A 17,709-nucleotide genomic window follows, 5' to 3' on the forward strand; every position below is an offset into this window, starting at 1 on the left:
GTGTTCTTTGACCCAACTTCATTCTCAGGAACACATACTGACTGGCTCACAAAACATACTGAAGTAATTTATTTTGATTTAGCATGATATGTGAAACCAGCCATCAGTTTGTAAACCATGGTTTCTGCTTAGCACAGTATGTCAACAAACCATGGACTAGCAAACCATTGTTTAAAGGAATGTGTAAACTAAGTCATCGCCTCTGCAATATAAAGCATCTTTTACAAGATCAGGATGGTGTACAAGTACTGATTCTAGCTGGACAGGTGACCTCACTTCATTTTTTCTGCTTTCCCATCATTCCTAGTATCTACAAGATACTACTGCAACATATTATGTGTTGTGCTATCTTGGAAGATAGTTCAGAAATTGCAATTAGTTTTTAGTACCGTGTAAAATTACCTAATAGCAGTAGCGCTGTGATCTATTATGGCAGTGGTCCTTCAACCACTCTCACTGTCACTCAATTCAGACTGCTGGTTTTGATCTCTAAGTCCTGCATGGTTCAAATATTGTACACACTTCGCCACTTTAGATTCTGCTTTGTGTTCTGAATTATTTTATTTAATTCACTGTCATTTCTATGCTGAAAGCCAATTTGGTTATTATCTGCAACGTGAAATACAAACTTTATAAAAATAAATCACTCAACTTAGTCATTAAAAACAAGCAATTTTCTACATCTAGTATAACTCCAGGATGCTTTAATACAGCAGCTCTTCAAAATCTCCACCAGACTTGATACAAGCCATTATTCCCCATTGGAGCAGATGGGGATGTAATCAGGACTTTTTTCATGCGCCCCCACCCTCCTATTCTGTGACTGAGCAAAGCTTCTTTCTCACCAGGGACATGGGTCTTTGCTACTTGACTTCACATCCCCATTCAACAAACCATACCAAATTCTAAATAAATCACATTGTCCTCCCCTTTCCATCTCCTCCCAGTACATTAATATATAGTGTACTGTCTCCTCACTTTTAGACTTGCGCCCTCCAAAATTCATACAAGTTGTACATGTATTGAGTGCACTGAGGAAGGCACCCTTTAAGTTACTTCTCTTGTGGTGACTTCCAGATCACCCAACCACCCTAGTGCCAGTTAACAGTGAGGGGACCAAAGTGGGGAGGCAATCTCCCATTGCAACAGAACAATAATTTTTTTGACCTATGTTAAAGGATTGGGGCAGAGGCGATGTGCAATATTTTGGGATCTAATGCGCTGAAGAGGCAGTATTTGGGGAGGCCCTTTCCCTGCTTGGGAACAGCAGCTGAACTCGGGGCGTCGGGCAGGGCCCGAAGGAGAAGGAAAGCCCCAAGAAAGAGCGGGGATCCTGCACTTTCCACTCTCCAGAAGAGCGTCCCGCACTTGGATCCATTCCTGCCAGAGCCATCGCGGCAGGTGGTGGTCGCTGTGGCTGTTATTGCTGCCATATTGCGGGGGGGGGGGCGATGAGGATGCGTGAGGATGCCCCAGGCAACAGGGACCCTTCTTCCCCCCGAGCCCCTCGGCCAGCCCTGCCCCCAGGCCTGATCGATCCTTGATCGATGGCTGAACAGCTGGGCTTGGAGCGCCCGCTGGAAGGAGCGGTGCCGAGCCCCCCGCCGCTCCATCCGGCCCCAGCAGCTCCAGGAAGGACGATCGGATGCGCCCGCCGCAGGCTACCCCCTGCACGGCCGCCCGCCCGCCGGCGCGGCGTCTTACCTTCTCCGACGAAGCGCGGTGGAACCCGGGCAGGCGCCGGCGCGGCGCTCCTCGTGCCGCGCCCCCGCCGGCGGCTCCTCTCCTTCTGCCTCTCCCCGTCCCCGCCGCCCGCGCTGGGCCTCCCCGGAGCGCCGGGAGCCCTCTCGTCCGGCCGGAGCCGCCGGCAGGCTCCCTCGGCTCGGCCCCAGCTCAGCTCTCGCGGGCCGCGCGTCAGACCGCCGCCATCTTCCGCTTGGAGGCGACGGGAGGAAGCGGCGAACCAGGCCAGGGCACGGAGGCGGAGAGCGCCGCCTGTCCGCCCGCCCAGTCCCGCCTCTGCCAGGCTGGGGCCGCCGCCAAAGGGAAGGGGGAGCCGGAGACGCCGACGGTGCGGGGGCCTTGCGAGGCGGGCAGCGGAGCCGCCTCCCCGTCCCCTTCTCGGCTGCCAGGCCTCTGGCGCTGCTCGGGAAGGGAAAGCCATGTCTCCGGCCGCTGCGCTTCGCCAACCGGGCCGTCCCGACTGTCGTTTTATAGCGCCAACCGGCCGTCACTGGGGCGCTTTCAAGCTGGCCGTGCTGGATCGCCCAGTGGCACAATGGTTGGTGGCCGGGGGCGGGGTGGACAGCCTGCCTCTTTCAAAAGGAACTGAAATTGGGGACACCGCAGGGGTCTTCCTTCAAGTCTCAGTCCCCCAAATAAGAGTTTTATGAGTAGCACAACCTACTCTTGTTTAAAGGGGTCTTTAAACAAGGTGGAGACCCAAAAAGAATACTGAAATTCAACATGCTTTAATTTTTATAAGTATAGTTATGTTTATTTCTTCTTTTAAAAGTTATTTCCCATCACATATAATACACAGACTATGAAATTTAACGGATGTTGTAAGCTTGCATCAATACCATATTTCTTTAATGTCTAGAGTGAGATTTTTTTAAAGTCTGGGTTCAGCCTGTTTGGATATTTGGGCTCTGTTATAAGACTGCAATATGTTAACAAACAACTAAAGGGACAGTAGTAGAACCTCAGTGCTTTTCCCTTAAAAGCTCATATTCTCTTCCAGTGATTTTTTTCCCCAGTTGCTTCAGTGTGACCTCTGAGGAGAAACTGCAAACATTCCTTCTTCATTGGTGGAGAGGATATTTTTGGCTACTGAAACTGAATGGATTCATAAAAAAGGTCAACTTGGATTTGGGATCAGCTCATGCAATACCTTCATGGTGTTTAGAGGCACTGACTGCAGGGGTCTTCAGCTGTGGCCAAGACAGACTTTAGAACTTCCAAATATTCTCCTCCATCAAAACCCACCCCGAGGACAAAAAAGGGCTAAAGTAGGGACAGCTTGCAGGCCAAAGTGAGAGACAGAATGAGGTAGGGAAAACAATCTATGCGCCCTTTAACCTCTGTTGGTAAAGAGGGGAAGTAGAAAGGCCTGCTGGGCCAAGTTTCTCCAACCACAGTGTAAATGAGCTTTATAAATAAATTTGAAGCAGAACTGTCAGTTTGTTATTCCTTGCCCCCCCATCCCCCCACGTACAAAGTATCTGTATTTGTAGAGGATTAGTTAGATTTTCATGTAGACCACTTCATTGTCATTAAAAGCTTTTAAGAACTACCTATGTAAACCACTAATGGGTAGTGGGGGTCCCCTAGGTGCCATGGCACATGTCACACCTTCCATTTGCATTTGTGGCCCCCCAAATTAATTATAAATTGTAATTCTAAAGGACAACTTTTAAATAGCAATAAAACCTCATGAACCCACTATATTTCATTAGATTCTGAAATCTTGTGATCTTTTGTCTACTTAAAAAAACACTTTTCTTGGTGCCTAGGCCATAGATTCTTTCCAGTATCCTCACAGATAAGAGATCCCCAGATGACAGATTGGGAACCAATTAATCTAGGCCAGTCATTTCTAACCTTTTCCTTATGTGGCCAACTACATCAGAAGAGGCAACATGACATTCAACCCCTCCTCCAGAACCCTAAGTTTAAATTAAAATAATTTTAAAATGGCTGAAATTTTGTAAGATTGTTATATTTAATGAGATTTTGATATTCCCAATTAATATCTTAGAAAATTTTGGAAAAGAACACCAACATCTCATAATATTTTGAATAGGAAAGCCAATCTCTTGGAAAATTTGGCAGCCTCCCAAGATTTTGGCCATTTAAACATGTATTTTAATTTTTATTGTGGCCTATCTGAGGAACCGATGATCACCAGTTGAGAAGCATTGGCTAGATATAAGTAAGAATTAAAGGACTTTCTTTCACTGAAGATTCCCCAAAATCCAAACATATACACTTTTGGAAAATATTGCAAAGCCCATTTATTTAGTTTCACTGAAAAAGCCAATACAAAATATTGTATTATCTGCAGGCAAATAGGCAGCTGTGTTGCATCATCTTCTTTCTGGCCCTGTGCTGCTTTCCTTTCAACATTCCACAGAATTAAAGAGTCATTCTGTCAATATTCTTAATAACTCAACTCCCAACAGCCTTCTGGAACACTCCAGAATACCTCTAATTGAATCAAACTAACTAGGCTAATTTGCAAGACTTCTGCCTTGGATATGTGATATATGGTTCTTTGTGATGCTTTCAGTTTTATCGCATCAAGGCTACGTACTCCTACTGTATATAGTTGGTGAATTTGGTTGTTTGGTTGGCTAAGAATGCCATGCTCCACATGGTTTTCCAAAATATACAATATAATTTGCTACCTGTGTGCTACAAGTAACAAAATGTGATTCCTATGGAGGTGAATTTGGTTAGTTTGGCTGGTCAGAAGTTGGTGTTTTCCCAAATGATGGAATTTTGGTTGAAACGAGTACCAGAATATCATTCCCATGGAAGATTTGTGTCTTGTGGCATTTTTTCTCTACTTTTATGTAGAAAAAAAAATTAGGGTGAGTTTGTTGATTTGGTTGACTGGATAATCAACTCTTTTGGGTTAGGGAGAGGACAATTTGGAGTATTCTGAAAAAAGGCAAATTCTGTTTGGAGTTTGTTGTATTGAAAAGGAAGGACACCTGACCCTGTTGGTGTCTGGTGGACCAGTTTTTTCTTCTTGACTTTAAAAAGAGACTCCCTGTTCACGCTCAAAATGCTACAAGAACTTACTCCCCTTACCCTCTAATCATTCATAATAATAATCTATTAAACTTGTATGCTGCCTGATTCCCAATGACTCTGGGCAGCTCACAACAATCAGAACAAAGAAGTTACAATAAAACCAATAAAAGGATAAAAGATGGCAAGTGCAACAGATCATATGGAAAGAAATGAGGGGTCTCCCTCACCAAAGGCCTGGGTGAAGAGTCAGGTTTTCACAGCACTTCTAAACAGCAGCAGAGAGGTGGCCATCTGGATCTTGGAGGAAACCTCATTCCAGAGGGCAGGTGCTGCTACATGGAGCACTTCCGGGGTCCTGATAGATGACATGTTTAATCAAAGGAACCTGGAGTGTGCCAACCCTAAAAGATTGAATCAGCTGGGCAGATGCAGATATTAGATGACTATGCAACATTAATTGGTCAGCCAGTCATTGTAAGATGATAGAAGCAGTGAAATGCAAATGTGCAGGAATTTTTTGTTTTTGAAGAAGAGAATATAAATCCTGCAAAATCCCCATTATATTGACCGGAGAAGGCATGTTGCGGACCCCATCTATGAAAGAATGTCAATTGACGGGGCCCAAGAAGAGAGTCTTCTCTTCTCTGCCCTATGGAACACTCTTCCCCCAGAGGTGAGGCAGGCCCCCACTCACCTGGCCTTCTGGAAAGGGGTGAAGACTTGCGTGGGGTGTGAGGAGGGGTAACCAACCCTGGGGTTGGTTAGCACCCTGAAGATGCTCCCATAGGTAAGAACTTCTTATTTACCATCTATGCCTTGAAATATATTACTTATTTAAGAACATTGTTTTATTGTATTTTAATTAGTATTTATTCTTGTTTTATTGTAAACTGCCCAGAGTTGCTCTCTGAGTGAGATGGGTGGTGAGTACATTTGAAATATAAACAAATAAAAATAAATAAAATACAAGGGATTCCCCACATTTTTTTATAGAATTCATTTTCTCCCTGAAAAGCAATGGAAAAATATCTACCTAATGGGCCAGATGACTCCTGGAAAGGGGGTGGCAGTGGGCATGGAATTAAAAGTAGTCTGCAATGTGGTTAATTCCAATTAAACCGTTCATAGCAAAATCAGAATAAATGTTCTGATTTTCAGTTATTGTCTTCAACAGTGTAATTTCTGCAATTTGCCAGTGTTAGATTTTATTTAGAGCATAAGTAGCTACTTGTGGTTTTCGGGGGTGTCCTTTGGCATGGAAGTCAGGCCACAAAAATAGCAGATTCTGGAAAAGTAAATGTAAGAGCTGTTGAGGTCATGATTATACACTAGGTAGTGACAATGGCACAGCTGTGAATTACAGTGTTCAACAAATGTCATTTCCACAGAATTCTCTGGCTTTTGATTTCAAAAAGTAGGGAAACTAAAAAAAAGGTAAATATTCCTTTTTTTTTTAACAAGCAGCACCTTAAAGCAGTCCATCAAAATGAGCATTTTTCTTAATGACAACTATCATCATCTCTGGCTCTAAGAATATTTATTTATTTATTTATTTATTTTATTGTCCAAATTTCTATCACTGCCCATCTCCCCCAAAAAGGGGGACTCTGGGCGGTTTACAATAAAATTGACAATTTTAAAAACCATCAAACACATAAATTACAATGCAAACAACCAACATAATAAAAATAAAATTGTCATGAGTAAGGATGGCGAGCAGCATTTCTTGGTTTTCTGAAGACATTTCTAAACGTATCTCCTTACTTGCTTGTTCCTCCCTCTTTCGATGGGAGTAAGAGTTTGTTAGGATTGATGTCCTAACAACCAGGAAACACACTGAGACATGGAACTGGTCTCTAATATTTATTGCTAGTACTTAACAGGAATCCTAACAAACTGAAGAAGCGTGGGAAAACCCAGACATATAACCCCAAGGGTTAAGGCGGTCCCGATCTGTGTCTCTTTGAATGGCTGAACAATTCATCAGTGCTGCGCATGCGCTTGACAGTCTGGATGGGAGCCCCCTGCTTGCCATCCTTACTCATGACAAAAATAAATATAAAATCCAAGTGAAACAGATTTCATTCAGAAGGGAGGACTCTATGACACCGGCCACCCCCAGGAATTGCTATTGCCCTTCCCGTCCCAGGCGAGGTGGCAGAACCAGGTCTTCAAATTCTTCTGGGCCTGCCTCACCTCCGGGGACAGAATGTTCCAAAGGGTGGGTGCCACTGCAGAGAAGGCCCACCTCCTGGACCCTGCCAAGTGGAATTCCCTTACCCATGGTGTCCACAGCATGCCCTCTCTGCATGACCGGGCGAGACAGGTTGATGTTATGGGGATGAGATGGTCCCTCAAGTAGCCTGGCCCTATGCCATGTAGGGCTTTAAAGGTCATAACCAACACCTTGAATTGAACCTGGAAGCAAACTGGCACCCAGTGCAGCTTGCAAAGCAGTGGTGTCACATGTGCCGATCTTGGGGCACCCATAACTGCCCGCGCAGCTGTATTCTGGACCAGCTGAAGCTTCTGGATACTCTTCAAGGGTAGCCCCACATAGAGCGCATTGCAGTAGTCTGTATGGGAGATGACCAGGGCATGAGTGACTGTTAGGAGGGCATCTCAATCCAGGAATGGGCGTAACTGGTACACAATACGAAGTTGCACAAAGGCCCTTCTGGCCACAACTGCCACCTGCTCTTTGAGCAGGAGTTGCAAGTCCAGGAGGACCCCCAGGTTCCGCCCCTGGTCTGTCTGAGGCAGTGCAACCCCATCCAGAACTAAAGATGACAACTTCCCAGATACCGAGGAGCCATCAATGCACAGCCAGGGTCTTACCAGGGTTCAGCTGAAGTCTGTTGTTCCCATCCAGACCCCCACAGCCCCCAGGCACTGAGAAAGGGCAGTCACCGCATCACTTACCTTACCCGGGATGGAGATGTATAATTGGGTATCGTCAGCATATTGATGATACCTCATCCCGTGGTGACAGATGATCTCACCCAGCAGTTTCATGTAGATGTTAAATAGGAGAGGAGAGAGAACCGAACCCTGTGATACCCCACACGAGGGGTCGAGGGTCGGATCTCTCATCTCCTATCACCATTGATTGGGACTGGCCCTGGAGGAAGGAGGTGAATATGTGAAGCAAAAACGAAACCTCCTCACGTCACATTTGATGAATGGTGTGTTAAAATTATTTTAAAACTCAAGGCAGTAAGGGATTTCATATAGGAAAAAGGATGCCATCTTTTTTCCTTCGAAACCAATCCTTGGTGATGGTGATTCCTCCATTTTCAGAGCCCAGCCATGCGAAATCAGCCACAGTGAAAGAGACTGAAATGTTGAATGTATGCCACTCCTCAGCTTTCCAGCATGCTCCTGCTACTATTCAGCCAAAATTCTACTCATAGTGTTGTCATGTCTACTTTTTTTTGGTGTTAGACATTAAAATGGCAGGTTTCCCTACCATTGGTAGTTCTGGAGAATGCTTAAGTCTTCTCTTTATGACAAACTTTAGTTAGTTGGCAATCTGACAGCTAACATTTTTGATTAATATTGTGCATTATTACATTATCCCAGTGTGATTTTCACGGGGTCCCACTTGGTGTCCAGTCCCTATTGAACATGTTGCATTAGCATATACTGTAAAGCCCTTTCCAGCTTAGAACCCCAGGGTATCTAAAACAATCTCTCTGATAAATGCGTTTCTACCTGTATCCTAATGATATCCTCAGAGATCCTGCTCCTGGTGCCATGTTGAGATTCATGAAGTGGCTGCCAGTAAGCAGGTCTTCTTAGTGTAGCCCAATTCAGAATGTCTTTTCAGGCAAACGTGTTTTTAATTCTCTGTGGTCTTTCTATAGATTAACAGGTTAAAGTTGTATGTTGCAACAAAGCTTTGTATTCAGTATCTGCTATTTATGTTTGTATTGTTTACATATTGTATTTTCAATCAATTTTAATTTAAAAAGTGGTTTTAGAATGTTGTAAGCTACGTTAGGAAAACAGTTTTGAAGGGCAACATAAAGGTTTAAAAAAAAACTAAATTCAGAATGTCCTTCCAGGCAAAAGTGTTTTTAATTCTTTGTGGATAGCCAAATAGACAGAGGTAGACAATTAGACAGAGAATTGTCTTTCAAACCTGTGCAAAATTTCTTAATCTAAATGGCAAGTGGTTCTCCCCCTTTCTCAGGGGCCACTTCTAGTCAGCATTGACAGGTGGGGACAGGTGCAGCCCATAGCCTCTGGTTTGCAGGGTGCCTCAGAGTTTGATGCTCTTGCCTCTCCAGTTTAATACTTACATGAAACAGCTGGGTGAAGTCATCTGCCAGGATGGGGCCAGGTATAATCAGGATGCTCATGATACCTGGCTGTACATTTCAACCCCTGGTCAACTAAGTCAAGCTGTTGAGGCCATGTCTCAGTGCTAGAGGCTCAAACGTAAATATGGCAAGACAAGGTTATAGGTGCATGGTTCTTCTGGTCCCAGTGATTCCTCATGCTTGGTTCTAGGTGGAGTTGCACTTCCCCTCTCCTGGGCTCACAGCTTCTGCTTGAGGAACAAGTGGCATCTGTGACCAGGATGAACTTCACACAGATTGATCTACTGCACCAATTGCAGCCTTTCCTGGACCAGGAGTCCCATCTGACATGTGGACTACTGCAAAATGCTGTACATGGTACTGCCCTTGAACACCATTCAAGGGTGTTCAAGGCATTCAAGGCTACAGCTGGTCCAGAATGCAGCAATGTGAGCAGTTAAAAGATCAGTTTAGTGCACACATGTAACACCTCTGCTACATGACCTGCACTGGTCATCAATGAGCTTGAGTTACCACCTATAAAACCCTTCATGATACAGGGTCTTTGAGGGACTGCCATTATTTCCCCACCCTCCGTTAAGATCTAATAGTGTGTCCCGTCCATTAAGTGATTATCATCGGATTGGACTTAGGAAATGTGCCTTCCGTCATGGCTCCTGCCTGAATCTCCCAGAGGTTCAGACCAACCCAACCCTGCACACTGTCAAATGTTCCTTAAAAAACTGGCTTTTCCCCAAGCTCTGGGGTAGATCACAAGTATGCCCACTGGATGTGTATTGTTTGTTTTTGGCTGCATTATACGTTTTCCCTGTTACACATTGTATTTTTTCTGTTTGTTTTCTTTGCCCTTTTAGGTTTTGGACTGGTTTTAATTGTATGCTATGCAGAATGAGTTTAGAGTTGAGGCGGCCTTATAAATAAAATTTATTGGTAAATAATAAGTAAATCCTTGTGAATTAAAAAGAATTGGCTTAGGCAAATGATGCTATTGCTCTCTGGCACCTTTTCTCTCCAAGTAGAACTGTCAGGTCTCAGTTTAACAGAGTTAAGGGCAATGAAAACCAGATTCTTCCAATAGAAGAGAATATATGTGGCTCAGGGTTGAACTGTGGAGTCCTTGGCGCTCTCTGAGCTTGTTTGCTTGCTTGCAGACATTTTCATTACCCAACTAGGTAACACCATCAGTGCTGCTGAGTGTGGGATTTGCTCTGTTTATATACAGTAGCTTGCCTTGCCAGGATGGGATGTGGCTTTCTTTTGGAATGAAATGTCTGTAAGTAAACAACCAAGCTTGGAGAGCACCAAGGAGCCCACAGATCAGATTCTGGCTGGAGTGCTAGTGGGAAAAGGCCCACTCGTTGGGCATGTTGTAAATTGTTTTTTGTTTCCTCATTTCCATACTGTTTTCAGAAACAGTATCAAGACTCAGTGTAAACTATAGAGTGATTTTTACTGATACATTTAAAAGGTATTTTAATGTGCGATTGCTTTTTGTTATGGATTCCATACACTGGTGGTTATCAGAAAGCTTATTTATCTCTAAATAAAAATGTGTGGTGTAATCTTCACTGATAATCTCTAGTCAGTTTTCATGCAGTTTTCCACAATGTATTATTTTCCTTCTTAAAAATATACATTATTTAATCGCAAAATCTTATGTTTGTTGAGAAGTTAAGCCCTGTTATGTTTAATAGTTTCCTGAGTTCATTCTCAGAAAAATATATTTAAAACAAATGCAGGAAATAATTCAAAGAAACAAGAGGTTAATTGGATAAAAAAGTAGATTTGCTTCAGAGAGAACCTGAAGGAAGACATAGTGGTAGACAGGTCTGAAGTTCAAACAAATTGAACAAGCAGCTAAAATTTTAAAAAGTAACAGTTCTCAAAGGTTCTTCAATTTCTTTGTTAAAATCCCTGAGGATTTGTATTTGACCCTTTCCATGCCTAATCACATACAGGGATGAAATTTTGCCTGGTGTATTTCATCTTGATTTTCAGTTTTCCAGACAGTTGTTTAATTGTCCCAAATATCTTGACCAGGCAAGGATCCTCCTAGGACTTAAGGCTTAGGTATAGCAGTTAAAAATCCTTTTCCTTAATAATTGTGTACACAGAGGTTATCTCCACAGTCTTGGCTATAAACCCGGTGATTTGCCCAGAAAAGATGGACTGATCACTGAACATTATCAAATTATTCTGGCCAATATTATAATTCAAAGAACAAAGACACAGAAAAGACCTTTAATAAAGTGCATTGGTGGATATCCATTGTGTTCTGAAAACAATGAGTCTGCTAATTGTACATCAGGACAAAAATTTGTATGGAGACCTCAAAGCACAAGTATTCTAAATTTGTAAGAGGCAAAAGACAGTCACCTACCTTTCCTATGCCTTCAGCTTGCCTTACCACACTAGCATCTGGTATGATGTAAAAATCAAATAGATCGAATCCTTCAAAACTGTGAATCAAGAATTGTGTTTAAAGCAGATGACATCTGGCAGTTATCAGATAGATCATACTGATGTATCAGAACTAATGAACTTCATAAGTAGCCCTGGAGGAAAAAATGGCAGTTCAACAGCCATATCTGTAGGGCAAATCACTTTTAGAAGGACAGTTCCTTTCACTGAATAAGAAGGGGAACTGGACTAAATCCTTACACTGCATATAAAACTACAATTACTAGACAACAATTAATTCTCTTAACTTCAAAATTTATCATAATACTTTAATTAATTTGCTCAGGTATAGTACTGGAAAAAATTGAGATAGAGTTGCCTGAATTGGCAGGAGTATAGAATAGAACCACTAGAGGGGTCTATAGCCCTGAATACTATCGATCTACACGAACATCATTATCTGTACCATGACATTTATGGTTACGTGGAAAGTGTGGGAAGACCCAGACATATCCATTGTCTTGCATTCTGATGAAAATCAAAGATTGGACAATTCTAATATAAAGATTGGAGCTAAATATTATTTGGCAAGAAAGACAGCCTTCATGCTTTTAAAATCCTTCAACTGGAATTTAAACTCTCTTAAACCGTCTCTTGGGACTATTTACAACTTGGTACTTTGATTGGTCTAGATGCCCTGCCCTGAGAGAGGCAGTCCTGAGATTGTAGAATTTCTACACATGGTGAAGTCATTTTTATGGACATAGAGATTTCTGTATTCATATGTTAGACCTGTCTTGATTCTGACTCTATATAAATTGTACATCAAAACAGTTGAACTTCAGAGGCCACTATACAATCCTAAGTGGAACTACAGCTATTCAAATATTTAGACTTGCAGCTGCAATTAGTGCAGCAAAAAAACCTAATAAATGGAGATTTTAATAAACTAGATGGTAATAAACTAGATAGATTTAACCAATTTATATACTGTGAGAATAACAAAACATGGCGATGCTCTAAATCAGAGGTAGCCTAATAAACGTTAAAACCCAACTGATTACTTCCTTCTGACGTGAGGATGATGAAATATACCACTTTTCTACTAGAAACCAGATTGAAATTAATAAGCTTTGATTTCTGTTGGCAGCTATGATGGGCATATTGTTTTACAAAGCACAATGGTAAACAAAGAATTATCTTGGTCTTACTGTATTGTAAACCAGAAAAGAGCTTCTTCAAGTTAAACTATCTTTAGTATTTGGCAACGACCCCAACACTGTTTTATAGGTAATCTCAAACATGCCTGGGCAATATTTTCAGCCATTGGTTGGTAGATCAGTGGCCACAAACTCACTTGGGCCTATCTACATACACATAAACTCATTCATCTCACTCAGCTGTTTCCATGTGTACGTTTGTGCATACCTCACCGCCATCTTCCTGGGTGATTCTGAGCAGGACAGCACAGAGGAAGCCACAAGACTCCCGCCTGTAGAGAGCATTGTATGCTATGTTGTTGGTTGGCAAACCACAACAGCTGTGCAAGATGCTTATTTACATTGAACCTTCCTTGAACTTCCATAGTGGATAAGGTTGTAGCAAAAACTTTCCTCACAAGGCAACAGGAGCTGTAACCTGAGCTGTGCCAGGAGGCTATCGGGGGTTACATGAGGTATGCATTGCTATTTAGACCAATCAGCCTTCTGCTATGTGAACTACTGTTTTAGTGCACTTGCTTAACTGGGAGAATAATAAGAGAGAGCTTACGGCTTGAATCGGGGCTCTCATCCCGAGGAAGTTGTGTCTGTGCATTCTTCCTACATTCTTCATGAGAGACCACAAGCTCTCATCCTGAGAAAACTTGCAGCCTGTGTATCCTTCATGAGACCACCACACCCGCCCCAGAGATTCTGCTCAAGTGGGAAACCAGCAGAAGCATCTCCTTGCTTCCTGTGACCTACTTGCTGGCTGCAGGTTTCCCCTTTCCATTAGCACGTGCTCACACGATCAGCAAATTAATCAGGAGCTCAAAAGTGAATGTTTGCCCCTATATGCAGTTTTGAAAAAGGGGTGTCACTAAACCGCTCATGCCGTTTTCTCAGGCACTCAGGAAAATAGAAGATTACTATCTGATATTTTGCACCATTTAAATGTTATTTTATTAAATATGTTCAGTTCAAGGTTTCATTGTAACAAAGCTATGAAGGTTCTATTAACATTCAGGGAAAAAAAACTAACTTTATTTTATTATTTCACTATCATGCAAAAAATTTGCATCAAATGTGTTCCATTTCCTGTGTAAAACTGGACATGATATAGATGCTTACATTAACCTCATAAGAGAACATTAAGAAAGCCAAAGATCTATAGCTGTGTTTGATAATGGCCATACCAAGCTAAGGTTCTCATTAAATTGGAACAGGTCTTACAGACGGCAAAAACAAAGACAAAACAACTCAAACGGTTCCAAAAATATGTTTTAAAGATGCAGATACTTAATACAGAGGGATTATTATAAATAATCAGATAAAGACAAGAAAAGATCAGACCTAGAAGCATGCACATCTTTTTTTTAAGCAGCGTTAACTAATTCCCTGTTCCTCACTTCGTAACTTTATTCTTAAAAATCTTAGTAAAATTATCAGGGGTTTTGTTACTTCACACACTTAGTTCTGGGTATGTTCTATATTAAAATTATAGGAAGAGCTGAGGTTTGTGTCACCCTCCAGATGCTGTTAACACCCCCAGTAACCACAGCCAACAGGCCAATGGCGAGGGATACTGGGAGATGCAGACCACCACCAACTGGAGTGTCACAACTTCTCTTGAACCCCAGCTGACTGTCTATCTCATTTGAGACAATATTCCTTCTCTTTAAAGGAGAAGGGCGTCTTGCACAAACCTTCGCAAGAGTGAATGCTTTTTTCCTGCACTGAGTCATAAGCTATCATAAATGGAGCTAAGCTAGGAGTTTCTCATTAGAAGAACAGAAACAGGTATTTCCTTTTGGATCCATGGGTGCAAGCGGAAAGTTTGTATTTTCCTAAACTCCATTAAAAAGTCACCTTCTATTCCCTATTCTAGTTAGACAGCAAAATTCTACTCAATCCTATCTGAGGTACAAAGGGAAGAACATAATGGAATTCCATGTTCTCAGATCTAATGAACGAACATGCAAAAAGTTTGGTGTGTACTGTATACAAGGGGCAGAAAATGTCACGGTGTAAATCTGATCTTGGAAAGTTACTAGGAAGGCTTTTAACCCACTTCTACTCAGAAACTGAAGAAAAGAATCATCAACCCATAAAGCTGACAAACACTTCTGATGTAGGAAATAAAGAACATTAACTGCTCTCGTTATAGCAAAGACAACAAATATGGTGGATGCAAAAGTTCCCTGTTTATGTGGGTTAAAAACGAAAAAAAACTACAGAACAGCAGGCAATAAAGCAATGTCAAACAGACTGGGCTACTGAAAAAAGCACTTGCCGGAAGTTGCTGGCTCCCTTTGCTAGTTTCATCAGAAAACAAATCAAACTGGGAAACCAGTTAGCCCCATAATTATAGAGATATTTTTTTTCTTAATTCATAGATAATATAGTATTTCAATATAACACAGAGACTAAATTACACACCATACAGGAAGCAAATGCATGTGTGTGCAAATCTTCAGGGCAGAGTGTAACAAAGCTTTTCAACTGTTTCCTAAGGAGCACATATTCTGCAGCACTCTGGATCCCATCTATTCTAAACAATAAAAAATAAAATAAAGTAAGCCATTCACGTAATTTCTTGCCCTCTTAAGATTATTTGCTCTTAAATTCTACCCTTATAAGTTGACTTACATCATTGAGGAGTGGCTATTTGTAAAAATCAGTGCATCTCTGAAGAGCAAGCTCCTATGCTAACAAAACCAGCTCATACTTGTTCCTTAAAACATTCTTGTTCATTTTTATGCAATCCATCAGTGGGAGCCAGTGGCCAAATAATTGGCTAATCTCTACTGCTGATGTTTAAGCTCCAGTTGGTTGGCTGGATGGCAGCGGTGTGAGAAAAGTCCTCCTTTCGCTGTGCCCCTTTCCTTTATGCTGGCCCTAGGGAGCTCACCATCAGCCATATCTCACTGATTAAAGCTGTGGCATAACCTGAAGACAAGGTCAATTTCCACTGCGCCTACAACAGAGGACAGTGTCCTGCTGCCTAAGATGCACGGTCTCCCACTCTCAAACTCTTTCTCTCCCTTCCTTTGCTCCGATTCTGAAAGATGCTTCACAGCTGTTGCTCCGTCATCAGCCCCGGGGAGGAGGTGCTGGATACTCCATCGCAGATGATCTCTTTTCTATACAAACAACATGGGTTTCTCTCAGGATTTATAAGACACCTTCATACAGCAGAAACAGACACGATGGATCCATGGAAAAACAACAGAAAGGCGGCAGCACCCGGAGCATCAGATTCATGCAGGATTTCGTGCATTTGGCTGCTGCCAGTTTGTAATTCATATTTCTTTAAACGTCAAAACGAACATGACCGTTGCTGTAATTCAGGTACTCCAGAGCTGCTTGCTGAGAAGATATTGCCCTCCCGCTGAGTATCTCCGAAAACTGCTGCAGTCAGAAAAGGATAAGTGTGAAGAGAAAAAAACGTGGAAGGAAACACAACCAGGTCAGTGGGACAAATCAGATTAGGAACCCTGAGGCCTGGATGATTGCACCTGCATTTAACCTCGGATTCTGAAGATAGTTACACTTTGCAGCACACAACAGTTAGAGGATAGTCCTCCCCATCCCACTTATTTACTATTGATTATGAAAAGTAGTGGTCATTTCTTTAAGTTAATATTCCACTGACTATTCGTTATCTCAGCGTCTTAAAATAATACATTTAAGAAAGTGGAGAAGAAAGGACAAGGTGAACAAGAGACAAATGATTTGTTGGATAGTGGCTTTCTTCCAATAGTTGAAAATTTAACCAACATTATATCTGCTCAATGCCAAGGATGCTACAGGGTGAGTATGTTGCCCAGAAATAATTTCTGTGTCAGACCCATTACCTGAACTGTTTCCTGTTCAAAATGCTTCTAAAGCAAACAAAATTGCATTGCTCCTTTAAGCACAGGAAGTGGGAGGCAGGCTTCTGATGCTGAAACCCAATTGCACAGAATGCATAAAAACGCCATATTCTCTTTTATGTTCTACTGCAGATTTCGGGGGTAAACTTTATGGAAGAAGTGACATATGCCTTCCTTTGCTCTATTTGTCTTGTTGGATGAATAAATAGAGTGACCTTGTACACAGATACTGGGTTTCAGGCACTGTAAACTCTAGAACAGCTTAATTCCCTTTTTAATGAGGTTGACTATTTCTGAAAATTAAAAATCCAACATTATTCAGAAGCTGTCAAAAATAAATCTGCAAAACATTTCAGGCATTAGTTTACAGTACAGTAGAGGAAAGATTGTAAGATTTTGCTAAAAGTAGCTCCAGCTTGTAACCCTAAGGAGTATCAGGCACATACTCCTAGCGATATTTTTACCTGATGAATTCTTACTCCTCTTGTAATAAGGCAGGAACTGAAAGTCAGATTAGGCTCTCCCATGGGGATTGAGAAAGTAGATTTAAAAAATTTAAGGAGAAGGGAATTAAGGGAGAAACTGACAAGAGGTCATAAAATTACAAAAATTGTCGGTTGTCAACACTAGTTTTAAGCCCAAGAAAGGGTCAAGGAAGGTAAAACTTTGTAATAGGTTGAAAAGAGACAAAAGGAAGCACTTGCAGGTCATGTCCAGAATGGTGTCCAGAGAGAAAGGTGGACTGGTCTGCCTTCCTGGATTTTTTAAGTCATCAATTTAGATGCATTTTCTTAAGGTTCTTTTGAACTGTTGAAGGGAACTCATAGTTTGATTAGGAAACCATGTCCTTGAACTATTAGAAGACAATGCTTCTTTGTCCCTGCTTTCCTACTCTCCCCTTTTTCTATGTCCCTCCACAAGGGTAGATACGGAAATTCACAATCCATGTGAACTACTGGAGACTTCGGGATAAAGTTTAAACAAATCTAATGGCCCAGTTACCAATACCAGTTATCTAACTGAATCTTAAGGAACAAAAAAGACTGGTCAGGTAAGAAAGCTTCTGGGAGATCTACTGTGATTCATCATAATGGAGCAAGAGAGATCCCACCAAGAGTGTTTGTTACTGTTTAGCTTAGGATTGTTTGG

The 17,709-nt window shown here is 41.9% G+C and overlaps 3 protein-coding genes across 23 annotated transcripts in view; 1 reads left to right on the forward strand and 2 right to left on the reverse strand.

The window, feature by feature from the left end:
• Nucleotides 1-1,944, reverse strand: part of NDST2 (N-deacetylase and N-sulfotransferase 2) — a 70,440-nt gene extending 68,496 nt beyond the window's left edge. The window contains exon 1 of the mRNA XM_063307632.1: nucleotides 1,705-1,944. The gene's annotated coding sequence lies outside the window, so the exon portion shown is untranslated. The remainder of the gene's footprint in view (nucleotides 1-1,704) is intronic.
• The window catches only part of ZSWIM8 (zinc finger SWIM-type containing 8), a 746,829-nt gene that overhangs the window by 152,024 nt on the left and 577,096 nt on the right, over nucleotides 1-17,709 (forward strand). The gene's annotated exons all lie outside the window — the stretch shown is intronic.
• Nucleotides 13,623-17,709, reverse strand: part of CAMK2G (calcium/calmodulin dependent protein kinase II gamma) — a 170,464-nt gene continuing 166,377 nt past the window's right edge. For all 17 annotated transcript variants that reach the window (XM_063307645.1, XM_063307660.1, XM_063307653.1 and 14 more), the window contains one exon: nucleotides 13,623-16,096. The gene's annotated coding sequence lies outside the window, so the exon portion shown is untranslated. The remainder of the gene's footprint in view (nucleotides 16,097-17,709) is intronic.

The sequence above is a fragment of the Candoia aspera genome, chromosome 6, assembly GCF_035149785.1.
Source record: "Candoia aspera isolate rCanAsp1 chromosome 6, rCanAsp1.hap2, whole genome shotgun sequence".
Taxonomy (NCBI): Eukaryota; Metazoa; Chordata; class Lepidosauria; order Squamata; family Boidae; genus Candoia; species Candoia aspera.